Raw genomic sequence first — 15,625 nt, 5'->3', positions numbered from 1 at the left:
AATCACACTCCATAATCAGCATGGGGATCAATACATGTGCATCTAATTGAATCGAATTTGGTTAGCAAGATACAAGAAGACATTATCGTGTAAGGAATACATCTGACTACATTGCACAAGGACAAGTCTGTGCTTCACCTGGACCATAGGCATTCAAGATCATTTCCTGTTGTATGGAAGAGACGAGAGTACAGAGGAGTTAGATAGAAGTTACAAATGCAAGCCAAGAGGAGAAAACCTTAGCTCAGGTGGAGAAGCTGAAACATTTGACACCCAAAGTCTACAGAAACAAGGCTTATAAAACAAATCCATTGACTCTATTATCAGATATATGAGAAAATATATCTAATCTGAAATCATGCATTATTTAATATCAAAGCAGCAATTACAACTCAACAAGACCAAGGTCATCTGCTGATTTGTTAGAAGTTTTATTTCCATTGCATGACTACCATTTCCCAGATGAGCACAGCAATAAATGCAGAAGTTTTTGAATGCTAGGATTAGCAACACATTCATTTTCAGTCCATTAGGGTGATGACTACCCTGTAGGTAGACAACAAGGAAATCCCTGAATCACTCCCTGATCTTCTTGCATTGCTGGGGATCCCACTTAGCTCCTTGCCACAACCCTCCACAGGTAGATTGGCCGCCTTCATCTGCAAATGTTTCTTGTGGATGGCTCCACAGCAATCATTGGAACCAGAACTGTTGAAGAGCTATGGTGTTTACTTTGGTGTTGGGTAGCTGCAGATCCAAACCTGATTGTTGTTTTTATTAACAAACAACTGAGATTCTAATAAAACATTCATGAAATAGTTAAAATTGTGAATACTTTCAATATTCAATAAACAATTTTAATTGTTTATATAACAATTTTGATGCAAACTGATAACAAATGAGTTTATCTCCAATAAAATTAAAATATTCATTAAAAGTCTTTACTTATATTGATCAAAAGTTTATTACAAGAATAAAATATATTGGCTTACAGTATCAATGTAATTGATTGACTGATGACTCAAAACAAACACAGAAGTTTTACATGTTAACCTAAAAGTTTCATATTCTTTAGTACACAAACATGTTTTCGCCATCTAAATGTAAGCTCTTGGCTTTCAGATTTTCCATAACTGTAAGTAATTTCTAGGATGAAATGAATTTGTGCTAATAGAAAACTCATATATTAAGGTATTGTCACTAGAAAGCATTTTATAAATGAGCCACTTGCACATTTAATACAGCACTGATATTTTCACCTTCTGGACTAAGGACACCAGGGGCTGTCAATTGTAACCAGCATGAATAGGTCTGAAGATTTACTTGATATAGTTAGGCATGCCTTTCTTCCAAAGAAATGAAGACATCTGCTCTTTATGTATCAACATAATGTTGTTTTAACATAAGCCAACGGAGACACTGTATGTTATAGCTTATGTAACTGAATCTCAACAAGCCCCATGAGTTTCCCAAGTCAAATGGTCATAAGGAGAATGGGATAGCACATCTCTATTCAGAGCTCTCATTGACACTACTTTGGAGTCCAGGTGATCATTGATACAATTCCAGAATCCTCTTCTCCCTTTCTTCAGGACAATATCATTTCCCAAAATCGTTCAACCTAATTGTCCAATCAGGTTTGTGAAGCCGAAAAAGTGCCCACTGGGCACTTAAGGGCAGTTTTCATGAATATATTATATGTGTGGATAGGCACCTTCTGGGAACCTTTATGTGATGGACTATTGTTCAGTATTGAGAGAAGCCACAAGACACAGATAAAGAGCTGACACCGTACCATGTCTCTTACTATTACTTCTCTGGAAACATACAGATATTCTTCTCCTTAGAGGGGTGGCACTTCATTTTATTTATAATCTTTTGTAAAAGTTAGTTCTTCATGTGTATGAATATTTTATTTGCAAGTATACCTGGTGCCAATGGTGTTCAGTAGAGGGCATCAGGTCCCCTGGTACTAGAGTTATAGATGGTTGTGAAATGCCATATGGGTGCTGGGGGCCAAACATGGATCCTTTGTAAGAGCAGCAACTGCCTGTAACCCTGTAACATTTTCCTAGCCACTTATTCAGTCATTTAAAAAACTGTTACTGGGATAATGAATAATTTCTGATTGTATTGAAGCCTGTCATAAGAAGGAGTTCCTGCCCAGTCTGATAGACCTGTTGAAGGTCATAGGCACTTCAGGTAGAATGATTAGATTACTTCTGTTTTGCTAAAAGGAGATGTTATCAACTGCCTCTTAAGTAATAGTGTTTGTAACATCAGACTAGTGCCGTTCTTAACTTAATCAAAGATTTTTCTCTTTGAGACAAATTGGCTAATAAAGAGATAGTCAAAATGTTGAGGAAACGTGATTATTTAGTATTTAACATAAAAATCACCTATATCAGTCCTCTCAGTCTTAGGAAGTACTGGAGAAGAGGGACAGAAAGAAAGTTAGAGCAGAGCAGTAGGCAAGAGGAAGGTGAAACCCTTTGTTATGATCATGGCATGACCTTGGCATTCATGACCTCACAACAACTGTAGTTGCCTGGATAAGCACCACAGCAGACATTCAGTCATAGATGGAAAGGACTTCTGGAGGAGAGGAAGTCAGTATCTTTACTGATGTAGTTACTGATGAATTACTCATGCTTCACCTATGTCCACAGGAGTGGTACTGATGAAATCCAATGTGTCACAAAGGAAAATAAATCTGGAAGTGATATGTGGACTTAGTGAGAGAAAGGGATTCTGCAGAGGTAGGATTAAAACATGAGAGTGTGAAGAGAACAGGGTAAACAGTATATTAGATGCGTGCATGAAAGTTTTGAAGAAGTAAATAAAAATTAACATTGGGATGGAAGTATAATGCCCCATGTGTTTTTCTATGAATCCAAAATCCTCTGGATAGAATGCATTTCTTGGACTCCTTCCCTTTACTCAATGACAATAGCAAAGCATCTGGTTGTGATGGCAAAACCTGTGTCTATAAATAAGTAGAAGGTATATAACATTTACTCAATCACTGTAATATCTACAATTGTCAAGAATGTTATATCCAATGGAACAAGCCTATTATTTGGGATAGATGAGACACTCAAATTCCAGTGAGGCTTGGCTGTAGAAGTCCTTTACTCCAAATATATCACACAACGATGTAAATGGGAGTCCCTTTGCTTTACTCTTTACCTTAGCCTTGCCTCTCACATTGACTCACTTGCCCTTTCACTTCTGTTTGAGCATCTGGCTGCTTGTCATAATTTTCCAAATTAGTCCTCAGCTGGATCTTAGTCTTCTATACTGGGAGACGAGGTTCCACTTGGTCCATTTCTCTTGGTATCTGTTCCATTAAGAAATTAATAACATAAACAGCTTTCTCCACATAAAAGGGTATTTATAACTAATAGTACAGTAATGAAAAAAGCATCATGTTCTAAGGTTTACTATTAATGAAGATTGAATTGAAACATTTCAAAAACTTTTGCTCAAGGTGTTAAATACTTGCCTTTGTACAAAACTAAAAGTGAGCCCAGGATATCTTGATTCCAGAGCCTTGTCTACTAACTTGTAGTCCATATAACCATATATACATGATAGTTTCATTTTAACATTTTTGAGCATTTATTCTATTTAAGACCCTAGAGATAGGAATTCAGATGTAATGATATCACCAAGATTTCACATTGTACAGAGGTACTGTACCACATAAAGGATCTTATGATTTAGGGAATCAATTATTTTGATTATGAGATATCTGTGAGATTTTCAAGGTTAGAGACTTAACTCTTAAATAAAAAACGACACTCAAACTCAAATAAGAGTCAGCAAGTATCAAGGATGAAGGAGAACCACAGTGCCTATGCCACACCTGACAGCAGATTGCAGACCCCAGCGATCTCCAGTAAGATCACCATCTGAGTACAGAAAATGACAGTCCACATCATAAGGTCTTACCTCTCCTCTTGGCAAAGTTAAAAACATCGAAAATATTCTTCCATGTGGAGTTGAAGTCACCAAGCCAACTAACTGACTGTCCATGGGGAAACCACCTTGATTTAAGTGTAATGGTATTATTATGAGTTCATTTGTATTCTGTCTGATGACCACTGTGAGTGGTCCACAGGGAAGTCCTCAGAATAAGATTGTGCAGGGACATCAGAGACCTGTGTGAAACTTAAAATCAGGAAGATCATCAGGGGTTTTGGACATCTCCATCTGAACCAGCCAGTGTTACTGGCTCTTGCCCTCTTTGTTTTGCCATAATTCTAGGTTTCTCTGAAAATATCTTCAACTTTGGATCTCTATGAGTGATTATGCCTCCTGTTTTTGGTCCCACATGTGATTATTTTCCTGTTGCCTCCAAATCACTGCTAAATGTATGACTTCAATGTTGAAATCAGTAACTGTCACTCACATCAATCAAGTACATTCTGGATACAGTCCAACAAAATAGCATCATTACTAACATCCACCTATGACTGATGCTGGATTTACAGCAGTGTCCAATGCTAACTAAGTGGATTCTCTTCTCTGTTTTCCACATTGAGACTTCCCTGCCTGCATGAGGACAGTGCTGTCAAAGCCACAGGCCCAGTGTCCTGCTGTCTCAGACACTTGCAGCACAAATGCAGACAGTAGAGACAATATTTGACTTCTCCAGAGTGTGGTTGTTAGTTTTTCTATTGTATTCTTTTTTTTTTTTTCTTTCCTCTGCCCCCGCTTCCTTATATTCATTCTACTTCTCAAAAATAGTCCCAATTCATGGATATTATGAATGTTACTACTTTGGAGAAAAATAATTTTGTAGGTGATTAAGGATCTAGAAATATGAAAATGACCCCCAAACATCAAAGAAGACTTAATATACTACACATCTATGGGATTTGATGATATACTGACTTGGACCTCCAGCTTACAGAACTTTGAGAAATAAATGTTTGGTCCTAGCTTACTTGTCTACATTATGTACCATAGCAGCAGATCTAAGAAACTTGGTTACCTTAGTCTAAGTGCAGGGAAAGTAAACAAGAAGTCAGACAGCACTTGCTCTTAATCCTATCACTTAGCAAGCTGGGTCTCTGTGTATTCAAGGCCACACTTGGGAACAGAGCCAAGCTTGGGGACACACACTTTTAATCCCAGTACCAACCATAGAGACCTGGAGGTCTGTACAGACAGAAAGTGACAGAACTGTGTAGGAAGAAGAAGTGAGGTAGCTGGGCTAATTGAACCAATGAGAGGCCAGAACAGCAAGGCAATAAAGGCGTGGATAAACAGGAAGTAACTCATGTTTGGAAGCTGCAGAGTTGGTGAGGTAGGGTTGGCTGGTGGCTTTCCCTGTTTCCCTGATCTAAGGCTTTCACCCCTATATTTGGCTCCATGTTTTTTATTTAATAAGACCACTTTGAAGTTCATCTACAAACTTGGACTTAGGTGAGTGGTGGCATTCCCTTAGAAGTAGGAACCAATGTGTTTGGACCCTGACTCACCCTGCTAGACAGCAGGCTCACCTAGAATAATGCATCAAAATTGCTGTGGATAAATAAAGTTCTGATTGGCCAGTAGCCAGGCAGGAAGTATAGGCGGGACAGCAGAGAAGAGAATTCTGGGAAGTTGAAGGCTGGAGGAGACACTGCCAGCTGCCGCCATGAGAAGCAACATGTAAAGACATTGGTAAACCACAAGCCATGTAGCAAAGTATAAACTAACAGAAATGGGTTAATTTAAGATAGAAGAAGTAGCTAAGAAGAAGCCTGCCACGGCCATACAGTTTGCAAGTCATATAAGTCTCTGTGTGCTTACTTGGTTGGGTCTGAGAGACTGTGGGACTGGTGGGTGAGAGAGATTTGTCCTGACTCTGGACCAGGTACGAAAACTCTAACTACACAAAATCTTCAAATGAAATGTCCAACAGTTTCTTTTGTATAATCAGTCTGTTCTATGCTGCCTATAGTGAAGGGAACCCATTCTGGGATACTCATGAAGAAACTTGCAATTTCCTCCTTTTCCACAGGCAGCCCTTCATTTTTCAACAGTTGAGACACACTATTCACTTAAATATATGAGTAGTGCAGGCTGACAACTGAAACTCTGATAAAAATCAGAAGTGATGAATGCCCAGTTTAATTTTCTATTATGTACATGAAAGACTAGTCTTCATATGGTTGCACAGCTTCAAAATCTAACATTTTGTGATGAAAAGGGCGAACAGATTCTCTTTAAATTTTTCATTAAATCAGTGAAAAACTTAAAGCGGGAGCCAGGCTCCTGCTGTCAGAGCACTCAGCATGATGAGGTGGCCAGTCATTCTCTGCCGTGGCCGCATCTATGAAAATGAAGGAAATGTTTCACATATCTTCCACAAAAGAGATACCAGTCTCCTACAGGACTATTTACCTCTACAGGATACCATATGTAGAGTGTTCACTGATCATGAAGTATATGAGGATAATTACAAGTTTCAAGATCCTAAAGATATCATTAAGAAAAAAAACCTCTGATATGAGCAGTTTGGAAATATATTTTAGTAAGAAAATTTAACTCAAAGACAAGAACTAGAAGCTTTTTTTTTTATTGAGTATGAACAAATGACATTTCAGAGAACAAACAAGTTATTTGATAAAAAATATTTTCTCTTTTAATTGAGTCTCAATTAAGCACTTTGGGGAGTGTCTCAGATTTTACTGTGTTCAATCACTATGATACTAAATATTTTCTGAACATCTCCTATATGTCAGATGCTAAACAGATGTTTACCACAGGGATATTAAAATGTAGAAGATGAAGGACTTGTCTTCTTTTCCATTCACATGAGACGCCTTAATGACATGGAAGAGTTATGGTTCCATGCAGTGGGTAATGGTTACCAAGGTGGAAACTATTGAGAAAGAATAGAGCTATGCTCGATTGGACAGGGGAAAAATGTTCCCACAGGGAGGAAACATTCCAGGTGAATCTTGAACACTGCTCATAGGAAAACTGAGAAGATGAGGATAGCAGGCCTTTCAGACCTGAGGACACCAGAGGAAGATGAGTTACAGCCAGTAGTGACCATGTTTATTGCATGTGTGCAAGATGAAAGCAGAACACTGACGATCCCAGGCAGAGCCAGATGAAGAACCTTGTGGCATGTGGCACCAAAGGCATACTCTGCTTTGAAGGAAGGTTGTGTACGAAGACACTGATGTTAGTCTGGCATGAGAAGCTGAAAGTCAGAACTACACAGCGGGGGTGAAGTGCTTGTCGGCTCTTCAAACACATTGATGCCCAGTCTGTGTTCCACCAGACTGAGTCTACAGTACTTTCCTTTTATGGAGATTTGATATACATATCACACCCAATGTCGTGTGTGTGTGTGTCGGTGTCAGCTCACAGACATCTCTTCTTTTCATTCTGGTACACTCATCTTCAGTCTGGTCTTCATTTTCCTCTCAAAACCCACCTTGCTTTTCCTTTTCTATGCCTCTGCTTTAATAGTAGTGGTTGTTTAAGAAGCATTAAACCAACATTTTTTGGTCATTGGATATTTATTGTATATATAATTTGTATAAGTGTGTGTTGAAAATCATACTCAGTTAAGATAGTTGAGTAACAAGCAAAATTGGTTTAAAAATCTTTAAAGTGAATCAATTAATGTGTGGGTATCAATAAATACTCAGATAAAAACAAGGGAATGAGTCATGTGAGAATTCCTGATTACTCATAAGCATATGTTTTTTGTTTCGTTTTATTAAGAATTGTTTTTTTCATACAACGTATTCTGATTGCAGTTTCCCTACTGCAGTTCCTCAAGATTCTTCCCACTCCTCCATTCACTCTCCTTTTTATCTCTCTCATTAGAATACGAACAGACATCTAAAAGTAATAGGAATTATTATTAATAATAAATAATAATGAAATAAATAGAGAAAATAAAAAGAAACAGAATAAGACAAAAACGGTAGAAAATATTCAAAGAAAAACACAAGAAAGACATTTAAACTCAGAGAAACACACATTTTCACACATAGAAATCCTACAAAAACACCAAACTGGAAACCATAATGTATAGTGCTAGTGGCACAAAGTTTGGTGGAGTAACCAGCCACTACTGGATTGGAAGTAAGGTCATGAGACAAAACCAATGCCTAACACAGGTGATCAAGAATCTGAGGCTTATAGGCTAGGGAACTAGGGGAAAAAAAATACCAAATAATTCTGCTCTGTTAAAGGTACACAGCAATAAAATGACTCCTAATGACATTTTGCTAAACTCAAAGGTTAGTGTAATGCTCAGCCATCAGTAAAGATGCTTTCTCCTACAGTAGATGGGAACAAATACAGAAAAATCTTGCTTTCTAAAGCAAAAATACAACATAATTTGTTCTTGTGGATTAGTTTGTACCAGAATTATTATGGAAATTCATGTGGATATGACACCAACACTTGACATTCCCCTGTGTGTACTTTTATTTTCTTCCTCCCAGAAAGAAGGCAAGAGCCATTGGCTATCACCCATCTAGTTACTGCTATAACATAGGGTGGCAACTCTGTTATGTTGTGAGCAAAATGTAAATTCAGGGTTGAAGAAATGGTACAGAGGTTAAGAGTACTTAATGATCTTCCAGAGGACTGGAGTGTGGTTCCCAACATTGAAATTTGGTAGGTAAACAGCTGCCTTTAAGTATGGCTTTGAGAGATATTATGCCCACAAGTGGCTCACACAGTCAACTTCACTTACATGCACATATCTTCCACACATATACACACAGTCAAAATAAATTCTAAAAATATAAAGTTAACCCATTACAACATTCATTGCTGCATTTGGCATATTGTCATTTCCATTCAACAAAGAAAAATGAGAAATACACCATTGATCATGATATAAATGGCAAGTTTGATCAAACTTTATGCATCTTAATTCAATTAAAATACTATTTAATATAGCAACAGATGAATATCAAAAAAGTCATAGTGTTTGTGACAAAACTGTTAGATTTGATTCAGAAGTAAAAGTATAAGAAAATATTAAAATTAAAATTCCTTTTCCTTGAAAAAAAAGCTAGGAATAGTCCCTTGTACAATAAGATGTAACTATATGCTTCCCATCAGCTCAATTGTGTTGCCATGGCTTGTGCCATGTGTAGAACTTCAGATCTCTCTTGTTATTTGTGACTGATGAATTGGTTAACATCTTACTTCTTAGAGCTGGCACTGCCAGCAGCTGATCTTAGCAGAAGCCTTTCCAGGTAAACACTAAGACAGATCATTGCATTAAGCTTATGAATACCAAGACCAGTAAAGACATTTAAATGAGCTTATGGTGAACGAGCTATGCAGACTTGGAGTTTGATATAGCCTGGACATGTCTCTTCTACAGGATTTTGGTTATTTTTCTAAAATTTCTAAAGTCAAGGTGTAGAAATACCTCAACAGTTTTTCTTGCTCTTCTGTTGGACCTGAGATCAATACATGTACAGGTTACAAACCATTTGGTGGCATCTTCTGTTGTTTTTTTTTTTCAATGCAGCACCACACATGTAGCACACACATACACACACACACACACACACAAAAAAAAAAACAACAACAACAAAAAACTTTAAAACGTTGTAATTCACATGTGCCGTCTTATTAAAAAAATTGTTATTTTTTAACCAGGAAGATATTCGTGGCTTATTCCAAATTGTTTTTTATAAAGAAATTAGTAACATTATCACTAGGATGAGTCTTTTTGCTTACTCACCCATTCACATTGCTTCAGGTACTCCTTATGTTCAAATCAAGAGCACACCTATCATCAAAATGTTGGCATAAACTTTCTTTGACAGGATTTAGTAGATAATTTTAAATTAAATAAGGAGAAATCTCAAATAATCAAATTAAAATGAATTGTGTATTTCACAGTATTCATATTTATAGGACAGAGTTAATACTCATCCCCTTGACTCTGATTCTGAAGTGTTTATAGATACTGGTGAGATCTTTACTAGCTAAGATGAAGAGTGCAGGCTATCGAAGTATAAATAGTTGAAACAGGCTTTGAGGAAATAACTTTTTGTGTGTGATAATAGAAATTGCACATGAAGAGATAATATTTGCACTGGGATTCATTATCCAGGATTCTGGTGTGACTGATACATTGGTAATAGATATCCCAGCATCTAAAAAGAAAAGCAAATTGGTATAATATTTTTATTTCAAATTTCCCACTTTATACACAGGACTAGTGTGTTCCACAATGTCAATTCTGACAGGCTGAATGCATTGAGTTGCAGGTCATATGGACAATGCTAAGCAGTCACCAATCTCATAGGAAAAAGTTTGCAGAGTAGAAAGATAATCAGTTTCCATTCTCATAGTGGGTGGTAGTGTTCACAACATTAATTGATTTACTCATTGAGCATTTTCCATATATCTTTTATCAGGCAGGCCACATTTGTCAGCAAATACTCCTCACAGATTTTCAGAGTCCTAAGCTTACAGATGATCTTTAAATTTGAAAAGATAGAACAGAAAGGAGGCAGTTTTGTATAATAGAACAAGTTGAGCTGGAGGCAAGGTGACTGGAGAGAGAGAATCACCACACACAGGGAAAGAGACTAGAGAATTGAGCAACATGAACACAGGTAGGGATTTATGGGAAAGATAATGTGTGAGCAATGAAGCTAGAGAGAAGTTCACAAAAATGTAATATCTTAAATATGAAGAAGAAATAGACAAATCCATAAGATGGAAAGTAACAGTAGCTTTCAGGACAGTAGCCATTCTTGTTATGTCTCTATAAACCAAAGATAACCAAAGAACATTGTTTTAAACTGGACATTTGTGTTTATTACCTACTAATATTTTGAATTTGGAACCTCACAATGTAGTGATACTAAAAGGTGAGGCTTTCAGGAAGCAAAGCGAGGGTTGGTACCTCAACTTAAAAGACTTGGAAGCTTGTGTGTCTCTGCTCTTATCTGATGAGGACACAATAAGGAAACAGCTTTGTGCAAAACCAGGAGGAAGATGCCTGCAAGATATAGGACACCTTTGCTTCCACTTCCTAGCCTCATTCAAAACTGGGAGAATTAAATGTCATTCAATTAAGATCAAAAATAATTACAACCTTTTAAAGTAGCCTGAAGTGATTAAGACAACATTACTGTTCCCAGACTGTGACCTGGAGACACACACACACATACACACACACACACACACACACACACACACACACACACACACACACACAGAGAGAGAGAGAGAGAGAGAGAGAGAGAGAGAGAGAGAGAGAGAGAATATATGCAGTTGCAGTAGGAATAGAAAGAGAGAAACAGAGATTGAGAGATTTCAAAGGACTCTGTAATCAAGAATATTATTAACCTCAAAATTAAATTGATACCATAGAACCCACAGAAATGGAATATTATCATCTATCTGCAATTCAGGACTGAAATTCACATCCTTCACATTGCATTTTAATGCACCAGGTCTTTAGAGGTGGAGAATGAGAGCAGTTTAGCTATCATCTATCAGCATTTTGAGTATCTGGAGCAAGGCTTTAATTTTATAGTAGTTGCATAACCTACCATTGAATCCTGATCTCTTTAAAAGGTGGTAGGCATTTTGTATTTTAAAAAATGTAATTTAGCAGTTAAGAGTACTACAGTACAATTCCATAATGTATTCAAATAGAAGTGTTCATGTTTGGGAATTAATTGCTTTCATTTCCATTAAAGTCAGTTAATTGTAGACTATTTGTTTTGAGTTGAACCCCACCAAGAATATATTTCTGTTTCTCCCAGAATGTAACCTCTAAACCAAAAATATTGCATAGTCATATGTTCAATGTCAAAAATTCCAAATCTGAATGAGTAAAAGTAAAAGGCAAGGACAAATATGCTGTCTGGGGAGGAAGAATCCATGCCAGAATCCCACCAGAGGGTTTGGTAACCCAAACTTAGTGCCTCTTGAAAACATTGCCTAAACTCATTTTAGATGGCACACTCAATATTTAAAAGGCATGTTGTAACAAACTGACTAATAAGATATAGTGGAGCTCACTGAGGGATGTACATACAGTACATACAGATACTTAATAAGAAAATGTATATATATTTGGATTGCCATACCTAGCCTTAATACAAAGGTAGGAGTTTAGTCCTACCTCAACTTGATATGCCATGCTTTGTTGACACCCATGGGAGGCCTGCTCTTTCTGAACAGAAACAGAGGAGTAGTGGACAGGGGGAGGGCAGAGGGGAGAGGGGGTGGGGAGCAGGAGGACAGCAGGGAGAGGAAACTGGTCAAAATGTAAAGTAAATGAAAAAATAACTAATAATAAGAAATTCAAAACTCAAAAAATTAATTATAAAAAGAATTCCTACATTTAAAACCAAATTAGAACTTTATCTAGAAAAGTTAGAGTAGTAGATAGCCTGGTTCTCAGAAATGAACCTAAAATGAATAAGAATTTTCAAGGTAAGGAAATAAAAGGGACAGAGAAACACAATGAGCCCTGGGAACTAAAAGAGTATTTAGTCTCCCACAACAAGGAAGTGGTCACAAGTGGACTCCCGAAGCACCTCTGTTTTCAGCTGGCCACCAACACATGCTCATTGTCAGCAGAGATAAAGGAATCCTTATCTGCTAATGAGAGATGCAGAGGCACCGACAGTACCAAATGGCCATACCTCATCTCTGTCAAACACTCTGGCGGAAGAAGAAAGTTACGCTAAGTGGAAATCGTGGGATGGAGAAATGAGAATGCCTGGTGATTCGTTGTTACCTTTCTGTAAGAATATTTATAATGGTTAGCATTGATTGTCAATTTGACACAGCCTACAGTAACCTGAAGGGAGAATGACAAGAGGGACTGTCTACGCTGAGTTGGCCCATTGCACTGCTTGAGATGGATTGTCTTAGATTAGTTGATATGAAAAGACCCTGTTCAATGAAGGCAGAACCATTCCACAGGAAAGGGGCCTTGAACTGTGTAAGAGTGGAGACATAATAGAGAGGAACATTAGTAAGCATGTCAATAAGTATGCACACATTCATTCCTCTCTGTTTTTGACTGTGGATATGAAGTTACTATCTATTTAGGTACCTGTTGCCTTGACTTCTCCACATAATGAACAGTAACCTGGAATTGTGAGCTAGATTAAACTCTTTCTATCTTGCATTTCTTTTTATTTTGGTCAGGGTATTTTAATCACAATAAAAGAAATGAACCTAATGTAGTACCCTAGGCAGAATTCTCATGAAGAATTCTTCTTGAAGAGGATGAAGCCATGGCTGGCTCACAAGGCTTTGTTGAGAACACAGGCAGCTTCCAAAGTTTCCTGAGTTTCTTCTGGTTTTAGTAAGACTAGTGTAATGTAAGCTGTCAAGATTCAAAAGCAAACTTCATAAGGTTAGGTGGCTCCATTTGCAGGAAATGGCAATATCCTAAGGATTAAATGATATTGTCTGTACCTACCTGAGAACTTAGCAACAAGCTAAGATAAACCAACCATCCTGTCACCTTTCCCAAACTCAAGTACCATATAACAGAAGCTTCTCTTCTGCCTTTGAATTTTTTATGTTGCCTGTAAACATCAAATATAACTAATGAGCTACCTACAGTCTGATAGACTTCACCTCTAAGAACACTGGAATCAGTTAGACCCTGTTGTTTAATATTAGACAGGAAGGTCCTGAAAATTATGACTCATGGAAAAAGTGAGCATTTTATATATAAAATTACTAGAAAAACAATCACATCTAGGCTAGGACTACTTTTTCACTGGTTTTAGAGCTCTGGCATGTGTGTACATGCACACAAACACACAGTGCCTGTACATTTTTATTTTAGTTTCCCTGCCGTTTGACTTTATCAGTTAAGCAAGGTAGTTACCTTCCTTCTGCTAAAATTCCAAAGCTGCTCAAGGAAGAAAGATCAACTCTCAACTCATTGCTATTTAAAGAAAATTCCTCCATGCAAGAATTTCTGATTAGTTGTAGGCCACCTCTTAGATGCTGATAAAGGCCTGATTTCATCTCCTTCCAAAACAGCATTAACAGGTCCTGAATCCCTTCATCTTAAGTCCTGGCAACCAGATAGGAAGAGCATGGATTAGGGATAGCAGGTATCACAGTTGAAAATCAGAACACTTTGATCCTAAGTAGATAGATTAAGGTTTAGTGAGTGATTTAACTCATTAAAGGGATGTCTAATATTTCCCATGCACTTTTAAAAAAATACTGTCTGCTTCCTTAATCTCTATAGATGGAGTAGTTCTAAGTATAAAAATTATTATAAAAAGCAACGAATGTACATTTGAATTCTTACATGTTGTGATTATCACATAAAGTTTAAATTACACAATTGAAAGTTCTATCAACATACAATAAATTGAACCTCATATTTTTGAAAAAAATCTCTGTCAACTAAATACTTCAATGTTACTATATTACATTTTATGTCAGCAGAAGGTAAAGAATTAGAAGTTATCTCTCTTACCACATTTTTAATAAGAAAATATATTAAAAACCATAATTCAAAATAAATTCCAGGATGGGAATGAGTTATTTTCCATATAAAATAGAGGTTGTGTTAAGTGCTAATAGCATGACCTCTTGCCAATGATCATTGCAATAGTAAGGATCAAGTACAATCTAGCAAATGAAAATGTCTATTTATGTATACATTAACTTCACATGAGCATGTATTTATCCAGTTATATTTATTTAAAGAGCATGATATGGAAAGGTACAATATGCCTGCTCGTTGTTTTATTATTATTATTCTTTTTTTACTTTGTCTAAAGATCATTGGTATGCACTTCTAGATGCTCTAATTCTCACCAGGATTAACATTGTAATTTTACTCTTTCAGCAAGGGATGTAATCTGGCAGGACTTTAAATACATTTCTAATAACAAAATTCAACTGTTAGGTGACATTGATTCAATGAAGAGAATTAACAATAGACACCAAAAACCTCCCTCCCTCTCATCTTCATTCATCTGCAGCTTCAAAACATCAGGTAGATATCCAACTTCCTTTCAGATGAATATCTTCTGGGCTTACTCTATGGCGTCACACTGATTCAATGACCATAATCCATTCTTGTATATATGTGTCATATATGAGTTAGAAATTTAGTGAAAGGCAAGCTGGCTCCCTTGGCAAGGAACTAAATTCTGGAGGGAGGACCACAGTTTTCCTTTCTTACCTTCCTAATCTAAGCTTTGTCTTTGCCCTTCACTGTCTGTCTTCAGTATCAGGCTCCTGCATGTTTGAGAAAATGAGATGATTTCATGCAAACATTCTACTCTTTTCTAGGATTGTTTCTTTTGCTTTTGACTGTGCATTACTGCTACACACTGGGAATAATGGCACAAATGCACCCTGTTTGTTTAAAAGGTATCACACAGTTAAGAGCTAGAGAGCTAAGAATTGTTTTCTCAAATTGATTTGCACGTGTCCTGTGAGAGCCATCAGCTAGCACTCTAGGAAGTAGCTGCCATGGTTTACTGTGTTTACACTCTCCACTTGAGTTCACTTAAGTGCATTATTAATAGTTTATGTGACTCCTTGATGTTTGATATGAGTGCTTTCATACAATGAAAGATGCTAAAGTGATGGCATTTTACTATGAGGTTTAATTGCTAAT

The sequence above is a fragment of the Onychomys torridus genome, chromosome 17, assembly GCF_903995425.1.
Source record: "Onychomys torridus chromosome 17, mOncTor1.1, whole genome shotgun sequence".
Taxonomy (NCBI): Eukaryota; Metazoa; Chordata; class Mammalia; order Rodentia; family Cricetidae; genus Onychomys; species Onychomys torridus.
This window is presented reverse-complemented; position numbering follows the sequence as displayed.